Genomic DNA, 13,621 nt, shown 5'->3' with positions numbered 1-13,621 from the left:
GGGGCTCCTCCCGTCCTCTTTTTTGCTTGTTGAAATATGGTAACCCTAGTCAGGGAGAGCTCCTTACTGGTCTCAGGAGAATTCAAACATGAAAGGGAAGGGAGAAGAGAAAAAGAGGGGGGAGGAGAGTAAAAGTGAAGGGGAAGACAACATGAGGGAGGAGGCAGAGTAAAAGGGGAGGGAGAGGAGAGTGAAGGAAGGAAAAGGAAGGGGAAGAATAAAAGAGAGGGGGATAGTACCATGAGGGAAGGAAGCCAAGTAAAAGAGAGGGAAGAAGAGTGAGAGAAAGGAAAAGAAGGGAGGAGAGTAAGAGGCGGGAGGAGAGTGAGAACAGGAAAAGGACAGGAGGAGAGTAAGAAAGGGGGACGGTAATGTGAAGAAAGAAGGAGTGTACACGAGAGAGGGAAAGTACCATGAGGGAAGGGAGGAGAGTGAGAGAAGGAAAAGGATAGGAGAAGAGGAAGGGAGAGGGGGACGGAAGCGTTAGGGAAGGGAGGAGACTAAAAGAGAGGGGGGAGGAAAAGAAGGGAGGGGGAAAGGAGAGTAAGAGAGAGGGAAGGGAGAAGAGAAGAGAACAAGGAAGGCGAAGGAGCAAGCGCAGCCGGAGCAGGAGGGTGGCTCTGTCCCGCGCCCCGCCACCAGAAAACTGGCTCTGGGGTTGGGTTTCCCGCATCTGGCCGGTCGCGGACCCTGTGCAGCAGGAGCCCACACACACCCGTCCTGTGACTAGGCGGAGCCGGCGGGGCAGGTGAGCGGGCCGGGGCGGAGGAAGGAGCCGTGCCCCGAAGGGCGGAGCGCGGGGGGCGGGCCGAGCGGCAGGGGGGCGGGCTGGCCGGCCAAGCTGGGCTGGGCACTCGCTAGCTCTGGGACAGCGCTCGGCCTGGGAGCTGCAGCAGCTCCGCGCCGTCTGGCCGGGACGCCGGCCCCGCCGTGCTCAGCTCGCCCGGGAGGCGGTGAGTGCCTGGGGTCCGCGCGGGGGCTGCCGCCCGGGTACCTGCCGCCGGGACCCCGGCTCGGGGAGTTCCCCGCTTCGCACGGCAGTTCCTGCCTCGCCTGGCGCCGGGTGAATGAGGAAGCGGCACAGGCGCTGCCTGTCCTACCCCTCCCTCTGCAGGAGGCTCCTTCGTGCCTTGGTTGTGGGTGCTGTCCCCGCTTAGGGGGTGTGCATCTCCGCGGGGGGGCAGTGCTCGGTCTGTTCCAGCCTGGGTCTCTCCCTTTAGCCGCCCCCGGGGGCTCACTCAGGTTCCCCTCGCAGCACCGGCAGGGTGGCGGGCGTAGCTGGCTTTGGGCTCGGGACGGGTACACTCATGTAAGTCAACGAGGAAGCCTTGATTTGTCCTGTCTTCCCCTCCTGGCGTCGTAAGGAGAGACGGTCGGGACTGCTCCGCAGAACTCGCACCGCTCTGGGGTAAGCAAAGGTTGCCTCTGACATCCTTTGCCGAGGAGATAACTCCACCATGGCTTCCTGGCTCTGTGAGCCTCCATATTTTGTGTAATGACTCCGTGGTGAATGCACAGAAATCAGGGAGTATAAGCGATACCTGTAAGTCCTTCTATCGGCCTGGTCCGTCTTCTTGACCGTTTTGTTTGTTGACTTCGGATCCTGTTTTTCTTCTGGGTGAACTTGCCCCTAAGAGTTACGCTATTTACTTTAGTCCTTTACTTTCCCAGGGTCTTGCTGCAAATGCCTTACTTGTTACATGTTAAACTTTGTTTGCGTGTAATAGCTGGTCAGTGGTGGTTTGTAAATCAGCAAGTGATTTTTGTTAAATCGCTTACTGAATATTTGAGAGTCAGATCAGTAAACCTATTGAAACAGGGGTCTCTGGCTAACTCTGAGCTAAGATAGTGACCATAGAAGCTGATGCCAGTTAATATACATGATAATGGACTTGCGTAACAAAACCTGAATTTAGTACATTTAGAAAGCAGATAAAAAAGTCTTCCTAGCTGATTTGTGTTTCCCCTCTTCTTGAGAGGATGGGAACTGGCAAGAGTACATTGACATTTTTTAAATTGTTGTTGAAATATAGCCAACATGACAACTGATGCCAGTCAAATGGTCCTTGCAACAAATGATGGCAGTCATATAGTTTTTAATTAGGCGTTTTCAGTGATGCTCTTGCTTCAGAAGTGAGGGGCCAGGAAGTAAGGATGCTTATACTCTTCTACATGTTAGTAAAAGTTGTTGTATCCTTGTATGTGAGATGGCTCAGCTGTCTGAATGAGAGACTTTTTTTGTGTGGACTTTCTTAGCATGTCTTCTCGTTTCACTGTGATAATAGTGATCATTAGTTCCAGGAAGCATAGCTAACCTGGACAGGGAAACTTTGTGTTCAGGGAGGAGTCATAATTTAGCCCATACAACTCCAGGAATGCTACAGTATGAAGTAATTTATTTATCTATCATGTCAGCTAAAGGTTTGATTATAAAACAGCTGTAGCTTCCTTTGATTTGGGAGATGAAGCAACATATCAGCAGAACAGACTTTAAAAATATATATACACCGAAAGCAAATGGGAGCAAAGTTGAGTTTTCAGTGAGCTAAGCAAATTGTAACTATATGACAAGATAATGGAATTCTTACATCTTCAATCCCTGTTCAAATATCTGGAGTTTGTGTAATTTAGGGTTGCCAATTTTGGTTGGACGTATTCTTGGAGGTTTCATCACATGACATAATCTTTAATTCCTGGAGCCTCCAGGATAGTCCTGAAAGGTTGGCAACCCTTCACTCTGTGTGTGCGTGTATAGGCATTTGTTTGTTTTATAGGCCCCTCTGTGCTGATCCATGGAGGATGTGAGTTGTTACAGTGTCCAATTATTGAGCCTTGTCTCGTTCACTCAAAGGGTACGTCTACACTTACCGGAGGGTCTGGCGGCAGGCAATCGATGTTCTGGGATCGATTTATCGCGTCTGGTTTAGACGCGATAAATCAATCCCGGATCGATCCCGGAAGTGCTTGCCGTCGACGCCGGTACTCCAGCTCGGCGAGAGGAGTACGCGGCATCGACGGGGGAGCCTCCCTGCCGCGTCTGGACCCGCGGTAAGTTCGGACTAAGGTACTTCGAATTCAGCTACGTTATTAACGTAGCTGAATTTGCGTACCTTAGTCCGAAGTGGGGGGTTAGTGGGGACCAGGTCAAACTCATGCTGTTAATTTTTGAGGTCCTGGGTTCAAATCTTCTCATGTCAGCTAAGATGGTATCTGTCACATTTGCACTTAATATAGATCCTAAGTATGGTAATATTAGTCTTTTTAGTCCAGACACACGTATCATCAGTTTTTGTTTCTCAAGGATCACTATTGGATATGCAGCACATTTGAACCATAAGTAAACTGCTCAGCATGTCAAGCTATAAAATCCCTCGCTATGTGATCAAATATGGATCTTTTGAAAGCAGTTGGAAAACAGTAAAATTTAAGAAATTAATTTTTCTGGTCTCCCCTTTTTGTATACATGCAATATATGCACACACATACCCCCTACTGTATGTATAAGTTCATAGAGGAAACTTCAGAATTCTCCAAAACTTTTAACATTATTGAAATATAGCATTTTATGTTCATATCTGAAGTCTTAATTTACAGGGGTTGGTTGGATGTTGTGCTATCTCTCTCCTAAAATACCTAGGTAGCACAGAGGAGATAATATTAGTTTGCACATAGGAACTGCCAGGCCCAAAAGTCCATCTAGTCCAGGGGTTGGCAACCTTGCAGAAGTGGTGTGCCGAGTCTTCATTTATTCACTCTAATGTAAGGTTTCGCGTGCCAGTAATACATTTTAACGTTTTTAGAAGGTCTCTTTCTATAAGTCTATAATATATAACTAAACTATTGTTGTATGTAAAGTAAATAAGGTTTTTAAAATGTTTAAGAAGCTTCATTTAAAATTAAATTAAAATGCAGAGCCCACCGGACCGGTGGCCAAGACCCAGGCAGTGTGAGTGCCACTGAAAATCAGCTCACGTGCTGCAGGTTGCCTACCCCTGATCTAGTCTAATATCCTCTGAGTTGACAGTGGGCAGGACCAGGGGAAGTTGTAAGAATCCCACTGAAGACAAATGGGAGATCCTCTGCCTTCCACATTGTCTCACTCTGTTAATCTCAAATAGAGTTTGGTTTAACCTGAAACATTAAGTTTAAAGTCTCTAACAAAATGTTGTTCACGTTAACTTTCATAACTTTGGATATTCTTGTTATCCATATAAATGTCCAATTTCTTTTGAATTTTGGTAATTTCTTGGCCTCATGCACACGTTTAGGTTCGGTCTACACTGCAGTCAGAGGTGTGATTTGCAGTTTGTGTAGGCATACCCATGCTTGCTTTAGTCTAGCTAACCCACTAAGATAGCAATGCAGGCATTGGTTTCAACATGGGCTTTCCAAGTCTGCCCAGTCCCCATAGATACGTATCTGGTTGCTAGCCCGCATTGAAGTCTGCGCTGCTGCATCTTCACTGCCATTTTAGTGAGCTAGCTTGATTCAAGCTACCATAGGTATGCCTAGCCAAGATGCAAATCACACCTCCAGTTGCAGTGGAGGCATATACCCCAAGTGCTTCTTTCACTCGGTTCGCTAGCTACTGTTAAATGCACCGGCAAATAATGCATGCTGTGCCCAGCACCAAAGAAACAACCAGAGAAAGAAATGCCATTGAGTTTGAGGTGACTGCAGTTTGTCAAGCTGAAGCAGCAACATTGTAGTTTTCCTGAAATGTTCCTTAACAGCTCAACAGCTACTTCAGCAATTTTAAAAAAAATGTTCAGTATTTCCTGTTTAGAGCAGTTCCTGAAAATGTCTGTTACAAAAATGTATGAGCTAATATCTAATATTCTGACTGATGGATTATCAGTTACCCAAAGCCACAGTGGAAAGTTTGCAAACTTTGGGGAAAGAGTTAAACACTGCAGATTGCAACACACAGCTTCAGAACATTATCTTCTTTTTCAGCTTCTACTTCCAGTCATATGTTAAAATACAATCATTAGGTTCCGCAAATGCATCCCCATGCATATACCCTTTATCTTATTCTTTTTATAATACTCTTCTTGACTTAAGGTTCTTTGACTGTCTTCTTTATAAAACCTTCTTATAATGGCCCTCAATTAAACATTACCTCTTCATGACATTTAAAATATTGTTATTTCTAAAGGGGCTGAGAGACAGAGAGGGTAAAAACTGTACATGTTGGAATTGTATTTTTAAACCAAAATTTCTACAACATGAGAAATATTACTCCATTAAGCACAAATTAAATGGTTTTGTGTAATGATAAATGAAATGGAGTTAAGAACTACCAGTACTTTAGCAATCTAATTCTAGGAGTTCAAACTTAGCCATCAAGTTATTACAGCTGCTCAGTGGCAATGAATGGCTCAATATGAGAGTGTAGGCAACTATCATCTGTTACAAAGCTCTGTTGATGTAAGGCCAATATAGTTGTTAAATGCAGCAAAGAGTCACTGTTTGTCTGATGTGAAGTAGAATTCATAGAAAATAGTCTGAGTCCTGCCCCCCCAGTAACTGAGCCAAGAAAACACCACCTTGTTTAAAACAGTGATTCCCATGCTGAGACAAACCTGATAAAAAGAGATCTCTTAAATATAGGAAGCAATTTACTTTGTCTGGTATCTTGCCTATGCCATAATTATTTGTGAATATATTTGGGGTATTTTTTTTTTTATAACTTATAGCCTGCCTTTTCCTTGTGCTCAAACATACTGTGCAGTCATAATTCGGTCACTGTGGCATTGGTCTGGTGAGCCTGAAATACTGAGATATAATAAATTCCAATTTCTGACCTCACAGCACAGTGAAAAGAAGATGGGCTACGAGGAAGGAAGCGCTGCTTAAACGTATTTACTTTTGTGACCTTGCAAATTTTGGAAGGATACTTAAACAAAGACAAATCTATTTACTTATCAAAATAATAGTAAATATCATTATTAATAACAAAGTTTTTGTATTAAAGCCACTCTCTAAATTGGCTCTAGGCCTCAAATTAGACCTGCCACTCTCGTTTCTGGTTCAAGGACATGCACGTCATGCTGTCCCTCTGCTTTGCTTGTCTACTTAATTTTGGGGAGTAGGCAAGACATTTACGTGTTCCAGATATCGGCTCTCTAATGAGTTGGAGTTCAGATCTTAGACCTCAGATTTGAGGAAGAGATAAGAAACTCTTCCTCCTTCACCACCAAGATCAGAAAGACATTTACCTCCCACAAAAAAAAAAAGTTGAGTAGACCAGGGCTTGAAACATCAAACACTAGTCAAAGGCAGATAGAAAAGGTTAAAGAAAAGGAGGGAACCACCAGTGAAATTCCAGAGTAACCCACTTGTTATTAGAAACCCAACTCTCCCACTATCGTTGGCTGTTGAAAAGAGTGCTGGGATTCCTACCAGAATGTTCTCCTTGGACTTTAGTCTGGGCCTCCGTCTTGCATATCAGCTTCTGGCTAGTAGGTGCCTAATAAACATGAATGCTCTTTTCTCTTCCATTCAGCCTTGTAACTATTTGTGGAGCTCCACTACTGTACCTCTGGACAGCTTCCTTTGAGTCCTCCTCTCCTTGAATAGCCTCAATGCCCGAGTTGGTTCCTGATAGTTTCAAGCTGTGCAAGGGGTCCTAAATGCCAGCAAAGAAAGGAACCTGAGTCTTGCAAAAGGATAAAATTAACATACTCTGGTCATTTTCACTGTTGCTATTCAGAACCCCCTGGACAGCAGTGGAAAATATCAAGAATAATGCCAATTTGAATCTGTTGTATTTGGCAAAGCTATGAGCAATAGAGACAGGCACTAGAGCTCTCTTTTTGCAAACTCAGAAAGAAAACACTACATTGGTTTACAATGTGTCCTATGTAGAAGGTTATCTTAGCTGCCATAGGCACTGGAGAGTGATAGCCTGACTTATTTATTTTTTCCCCATAGGTACTGATCACCCTGTGTAATGGGAACTGTGGGTGCTCTCAGGACCTATGGCAATCAGGCTGTTTAATTTTTTAAAGTATGTGTTAGTTTATGCAGAAATAGAGGTATTGACGCCCACTTGCCAGGAAAAGCTTCCACCTGTCAGAGGCAAGATTTATTTTTTCACCAGACTGAATTGGATTTTGGACCTGTCAAACTTGCTGTTGCTTGTTATCTTTTTTTTTTTTTTTCAATTGACAAAAATTCAGTTAGAATTGATGTTGTTCTAGCTAGTAGGAGGGAGGAGCAGGGAAAACTCCAAAGGCATAAGCTGAGGTGCCAGACTTTAATATTAGTATTTTATAAATGTTCCTTAAATTAAAGGGGAGAGCAACTGCACAGAATTAATAAAAAGCTATAGAATATGCATTGCAGTATCGCAGATCAGTATCTTTCAGTAACTGGGTTGATGGAAACAAGGAGCAAAGCAGTAGGTTGGCACTCAGTTTACTGGAGAGAATGCCTCGTGCTACTCAGCCAGCAATCTCAGAAGAGAGCCATCCATTCCTCCTTTGTCAGCAGGACCATGATGATGGGATGCAAGTGCTTTGGGGCTGATGGGAGGGGTTAAAAGTTCATGAAACTTGGGAACATTCTTGATCCATCTGAGAAATAGAGGGCCTTTACAAATTGTTGCAATGTTGGTGCTGAGTGATTTGAAGGGCTGGAGAATGTGTGTGTGTATTTCTGATTATGGGTTTGTTAAGCCTTTCAAATAAATGCATAGTTTATTGTCACTTAATGCTTAAGGCTGAAGCTGTCAAAAGATTGAGACTCAATGTGAGTTGGGTACTTAACTTGTTTTAAAAACCCCAGCATAAATATTAAAACACATTCACCCTTGGAAGTGATGATGCTGTATCAGTATGGCTGCTGCACATGATCACACACTAAAATCATTTTCATGTGATTGATATCTGACATTATAAAGTAAAATCAGTTTCTATAAACAGAATTTCAGAACACATCTACATAAATAGAAAATAATTTTAGGTATTTCAGTTCCCATGAATCTGGGTTAACATGTAGTTAGTTTGCCGTTGTGTGCGGTGTTGAAAAGTTTATTTAAGGGTGTTTTCTCAAGCACATTCAATTGGTATTCATGCAGTGATAACTGCTTAATAAACTGTTCGGTGTGTTTCTATGTGGCTGTCACAGATAATTTCATAGAACTGTAGCATGGGTAATGCACCTTAATGGTTTTACCTGGAAAGGGACACACTCAAAGTTGCTAGGCCTTAAATAATACAAGTTCAACTATGTTTTGGAGAGTGTGTGTGGTTGGGGGGTGCTTCTTGTCACCTATCTTTTTGAGTGGGCAGAGAATCAAAACTTACAAAAATTTGGCTCAGAAAAGGATTCTTGTGGATTCCAATATGTTACCTGCTTAAAAGAACAGGGCAGATAGGCAAATTACTGAGAAGAACAAGAGATAATTTGGGTGGCATTACAGTCATGGGTGAAGTATTATTAGGTTGTTTGCTTAGTTGGTATGTCATCTAATAATGTGTTTTTACACTTCATTGACAGTATTATTTTTATTTGTGCGGTTGTAGTTCCTATGAGCCCCCAATCAGAGACCAATGTTTATTTATGCACAGGCCACCTTTTTCATTATAGGAAGTATCATCCTTCCTTGGTTTGCAGAGGTGATTTAGAGATCACAGGCCTGGTTCTAATACTGGCTGTGTGACCAAAAAACATGTGTATATCTTGACCTCTCGAGGTCCCTTCCAGTCCTATGATTCTATGAAACATGCCCAGCAAGAACAATAGATGTTTTCCCCCCCAACATAAAAAGTTATTGGAGGGATGAAAATCTAGTCCTGTGCTGGCTTAACCTAGTTTTTTATTATGTGTTGGTTTCATGAGATGACAGATAGATAGTTTCACCTTTTTGTTCCCTTACTCTTAGGTCCATTAAGTTAAAGGTCAAGTTACATAATAAGCCATTTAGAACCTCATTTTTCCCCCGAGTACCTTTGTATTGCAAACCTGTTAAAAGCAATGTTTGTGAATGTTGATTTTTGCACCTCTTATTACTTTAAAGTCCATGGTTTCTTGAGGAAGTGCAGTTTCTTTGCCACCACATTTTTCTGCCTGACTAAGAAACTTGCTAAACCTGAACACTCAGTGATTACAGAGTTTGGTCCTCATCATGCCTGTGGCAGCTCGTATATGTCAATGCACCAGATTTATTTTGTGTCAACGTGCAATATGGGCAGAGTTACAGAGAGGAGGAAGTCTTGTTTGTTGTGCTATCAGACTTGTTTTTTGTTTGCCTGCTGATTGAAATACATTTCTGGAAACTTGTGGCCAGATATTTAAAGGTATTTAGGTGTCTAAAGATGCAGCTAGGCACCTAATGGGATTTTCAAAGGCACCTAACTCCCACTGAAACCAATGGGACTTGGGCACCTAGGTGCTTCTGAAAATCCCAGTAGGTGCCTAAATACCTTTAAATATCTGGCTCTTAGTCAAATATTATGGACTAGACCCTGCAAGCCTCTGATTTGTTTAAAACTGCCACTTAATGCAGCTTAGTTAGTCTATTGCTAACAGAGCTATTTGGTGAGGTTTTTTAAAACTAAGCTTACCAGGTAGTATGCATATTTGCCAAAAACTTCTATTTGGGAATTGATTCGGGCCGGGTGGGAAGCAGGGTGAGGCATGAGGCTTTTTCATTTAAAGAAAACTTGCTGCATGAGAAATTAATAACAATTGAGAAACTCCAGGCCAAATCCTTCCATAGTACCATCTTAGGGAAATACAGAGAGCACGATTCACCCCTTGCCTTTCATTTGCTGTCAGGGCCGGCTCCAGGCACCAGCTTGCCAAGCAGGTGCTTGGGGCGGCCACTCTGGAGAGGGGCAGCACGTCCAGCTATTCGGCGGCAATTTGGCAGACGGTTCCTCACTCCCGCTTGGAACGAAGGACCTCCCGCCGAATTGCCACCGCAGATCGCGATTGCGGCTTATTTTTTTTTTTTTTTGTGCCGCTTGGGGCGGCAAAAACCTTGGAGCCGGCCCTGTTTGCTATTGTCAGAAGAGTCAGTGATGGAGCTGAATGAGCATCATTCAAGTACTCTGAAACGTTTTTATGTTAAAATGAAACTAACTTTTTTAATTGTGTGAATCTCATAATAAAATAATAGCTTTCGTAATGCCTCCTGGATGACTTTGCATTTGGTTGGCTCAACTAAGTAACTAAAGAAAGGAGTGTTTTGTATCTAAATTTTTTTTTAGTGTTACTTGGATTACACTGGTGTAAATGCTGATTTGTGGCAATGACATAAATATATGTCAGATAATATTTTAATGGAAAACCTTTTGTCTGTGTAGGATTTATTGCTTTTTTTTAAACAGTTTCTGATTCATTTAAATACATGTAAGAAAAGAACACAGTTGATGTATTTATTTCAGGGTGGATGGGTGTTTTTCTCTTGTTAAGATCTCATGCTTTTGACAGCAAACTTTGCTTCCTTTATAGATTCACGTTGTGATTCCTACAATAAGAACTAAAACCCCATACAGTCATACAAGTATGTGTGCATGTGATGGAGTAGGAGTTGATTTGACTAAAGATGCTTTTAGTATTGACAGAAGACTCTTCAAAAGTACCTGGTGATCTTTGCTGCAAAAATACCACATTTCTCATACTCTCTAGTTCAGTGATACTCAGACCTCAGTGGTTCAGCATTATCGATCAGCATTACCCAAAGAGCCATAGTAGTGTGAATTAAATGTTTCATTTACTGTTGTACTATATATTCATATTTAAACAGTATGACAGAGGAATTATATATACACAATATTCTCACAGTAAAACGACTGACCAAGTATTATTATTTTATCAACTACAATTGGTTAATAACATAGTAAAAGCATCCTAATTGGTTAAAACTTAGATTGGCTAATAAATAAATCACAGTGTTTTAATATCAAGTGCTTCAAAGAGCTGTAGGAGAAACATTAAAGAACCACTTGGGACTCGCGAGCCTGCATCTGAGTATCACTGCTCTAGATTTTAGGTGGGCGGTGTGATCATAGAGTGACTTAATTCTTTATCATTCAGTTTGCTGATGCATTAGAGCTCTGTTAATGCAGAATTTCCAGTGGCTCCATAAAAGTTTCACTGTGCTCTTATGCATCTGTTGACTAAGGTCAGTGAACTAAAAAAATTCATACCAAGATAAGATCTCATCAGGAAGTTGAGAGAGCTCACTAATAATGTCCTTTTCTTGTGTTCCTTAGCAGCTGTCTAAAGCTGACTCTTGTCATTTCAATTCAGCAAGTTTATCCTGGTTCACCTGGGGATTATGTGGCTCAGGTGCATAAGAGCACAGCTGAACTGACCCAAACTTGGAAGTCAGCTGATGGCCCCAGTTGTATATGGATCAGAGGGAGGAAATAGCCTCAGTGCTGGGATCTCCCCCCTCCCAGTCACACCACTACAGAAAAGGGGACTCCGTCTCACCAGTTCTCCAAACCCAGCGCAGGGGGAAGGGGTAGAGAATGAGGGGCTAGTAGGCAAGGCTGCAGAACTCTTATCATGCCCCCTCTGACCCAGCAGAAGTTCAGCAGAAAAAAACAATACAGCCTGAATCTGTGTTCTCACCCAGAGATCTCCCTGCCCAAAGGGACCACCCTGGCCATAAAGACTCCCTAATAATGTAGCTCCAATGGAGCAGCTCTGCTATGGAACTGGGGTCTACTGGAGGCCAGAGCCACTGTGAAGAAACAGGGCCTGCTGCAGATCCCTGAGAGCTTGCCAGGGTAAGGGAGAGTCTGTAGTTTATTCCACAGTGGGCAGGGAGGCTACCCCTGCACTTCCATCCTATTGGAATAGTAGAAGAGGAGCTTTTTGAGGGATCCTTGTAGAAATTTCCATCTTCTAGGGCAGGGGTCAGCAACCTTTCAGAAGCGGTGTGCCGAGTCTTCATTTATTTACTTTAATTTAAGGTTTCACGTGCCGGTAATACATTTTAACGTTTTTTAGAAGGTCTCTCTCTATAAGTCTATATATTATATAACTAAACTATTGTTGTATGTAAAGTAAACAAGGTTTTCAAAATATTTAAAAAGCTTCATTTAAAATTAAATTACAATGCTGATCTTATGCCACCAGCCTGCTCAGCTCGCTGCCAGCCTGGCGTTCTGTTCACCCTAGACTGGCAGCGGGCTGAGTAGGGCCTGACCTCTGAAGCCCCCCACACCCCCAGAAGGGTGGGTGTGGAGTGCTTCAGAGGTTAGGGCAGAGGGCTGGGGGTGTGGGGGGGTGCAGGGCAGAAGGCTGGCGGTGTGGGGGGCTTCAGAGGTCAGGGCAGAGGGCTGTGGGTGTGGGGGGTGCAGGGCAGAAGGCTGGGTGTTGGTGGGGGCGGGCAGAGGGCTGGGGTGTGTGTGGAGGTGCAGGGCAGAAGGCTGGGTGTGTGTTGGTGTGGGGGAGGTTCAGGGCAGAGGGCTGGGGGGCTCAGCTCGTGGGGGTGCTCCCTGCCCTCTGCCCTGAGCGGCTCATGGCAGGGGGCTGGAAGGGATATGTCCTGTTCCACCCCCTGCCCCAAAGCCCATCCCTACCTCTTCTCTGCCTCCTTTACCCAGGGCCGGCTTTAGCAAGGGGCTGCCGCGCGCAGGCTGGAGCTCCGGCCGCGGGGCATTTGCAGAGCAGCGAGCACGCTGCCACTCCTCCCCCATCCCTTTGCAAGGGCTGGCGCAGGGAAGGAGAGGAGGAGGAGCAGGAAAGCAGGCTGCACCACGGCTGGGGAAAGGAAGTGGGGAGCTTGGCTGCTGCAGGACGGAGCTTCTGCCTCCTGCCCCAGCAGGGGAGAGCGGTGGGTGGGCTGAGTGCGGCTGGGGGTCGGAACCGCGACAGGCAGCCGCGTGCCATTCAAAATCGGCTCGCGTGCCGTAGGTTGCCGACCCCTGTTCTAGGGACTCCTTATACAGGCTTTTCTGAAGGAGGGAATGATTTGGGCCAAAGGGTTTATAGGGCATTCCTGTTGACTTCCTGGGGGCTTGGAGATTTGGCCTGGAATTGTCTTTATTTAAAAACAAAATACCAACAACAGACTAATTTCTACAGAATGAGCATTAAAACTATGGAATCTGCAGTCTGCTTGTGCCCTGCCCCTCCACCTCTAGTTGAACCAGGTTGTTAACTTAGTTCATGATGACTATTCCCTTTGCCCGCAGTAGGTTGAACTTGCTTCTTTGTGTAAGCACTTTAGGGATCTCTTGCAATTGGAAGGTGTTTATGAACCCACATTTCACTCATTCATTTAATCAGGAATGAATCTCATTGTGACAAAAGTTGGTTTTACAAAGAGAATATCTGGCAAGTGAGGGCATAGTTTCATTTTACCTCAAATGAAGGTTCTTGGCTAGAAAAAAAATGACCCCAGGCTCTTCTGTTTGCTTTGTATGATTGATTATTTCCAGACTTCTCTGGTTTCCAAATTACTAGTCCTCTGAATCCCAAATGGTCAGCTTCCAACCATCCCCACAGCGGTCTTACCAGCAGAGCCATTGTACCAGAACTTGCGTGTACACCAGAGACTGAACTCATTGCATCATGGGGGCCTGTGAACATGGCCACTGGCTCTTGTTAGGCCAGCCCATGACTCTGCCTCTCTTGCATTACACTGGAAAGA

General features: G+C 44.1%; 1 protein-coding gene across 3 annotated transcripts in view; it reads left to right on the top strand.

Annotated features, from left to right (window-relative positions):
- The first annotated feature begins 577 nt into the window (after positions 1 to 577).
- The window catches only part of PRKCD (protein kinase C delta), a 147,088-nt gene continuing 134,044 nt past the window's right edge, over positions 578 to 13,621 (top strand). For 2 of the 3 annotated variants that reach the window (XM_034777022.1, XM_034777020.1), the window contains exon 1: positions 821 to 953. The gene's annotated coding sequence lies outside the window, so the exon portion shown is untranslated. Of the gene's footprint in view, positions 749 to 820; positions 954 to 13,621 lie in introns of those variants that run through there. The other variant, XM_034777021.1, reaches the window with a different exon arrangement.

The sequence above is a fragment of the Trachemys scripta genome, chromosome 7 (genome assembly GCF_013100865.1).
Source record: "Trachemys scripta elegans isolate TJP31775 chromosome 7, CAS_Tse_1.0, whole genome shotgun sequence".
NCBI classification, from domain to species: domain Eukaryota; kingdom Metazoa; phylum Chordata; order Testudines; family Emydidae; genus Trachemys; species Trachemys scripta.
The sequence above is the reverse complement of the archived record's forward strand: the minus strand, read 5'-3'. Positions and strand labels throughout refer to the sequence as shown.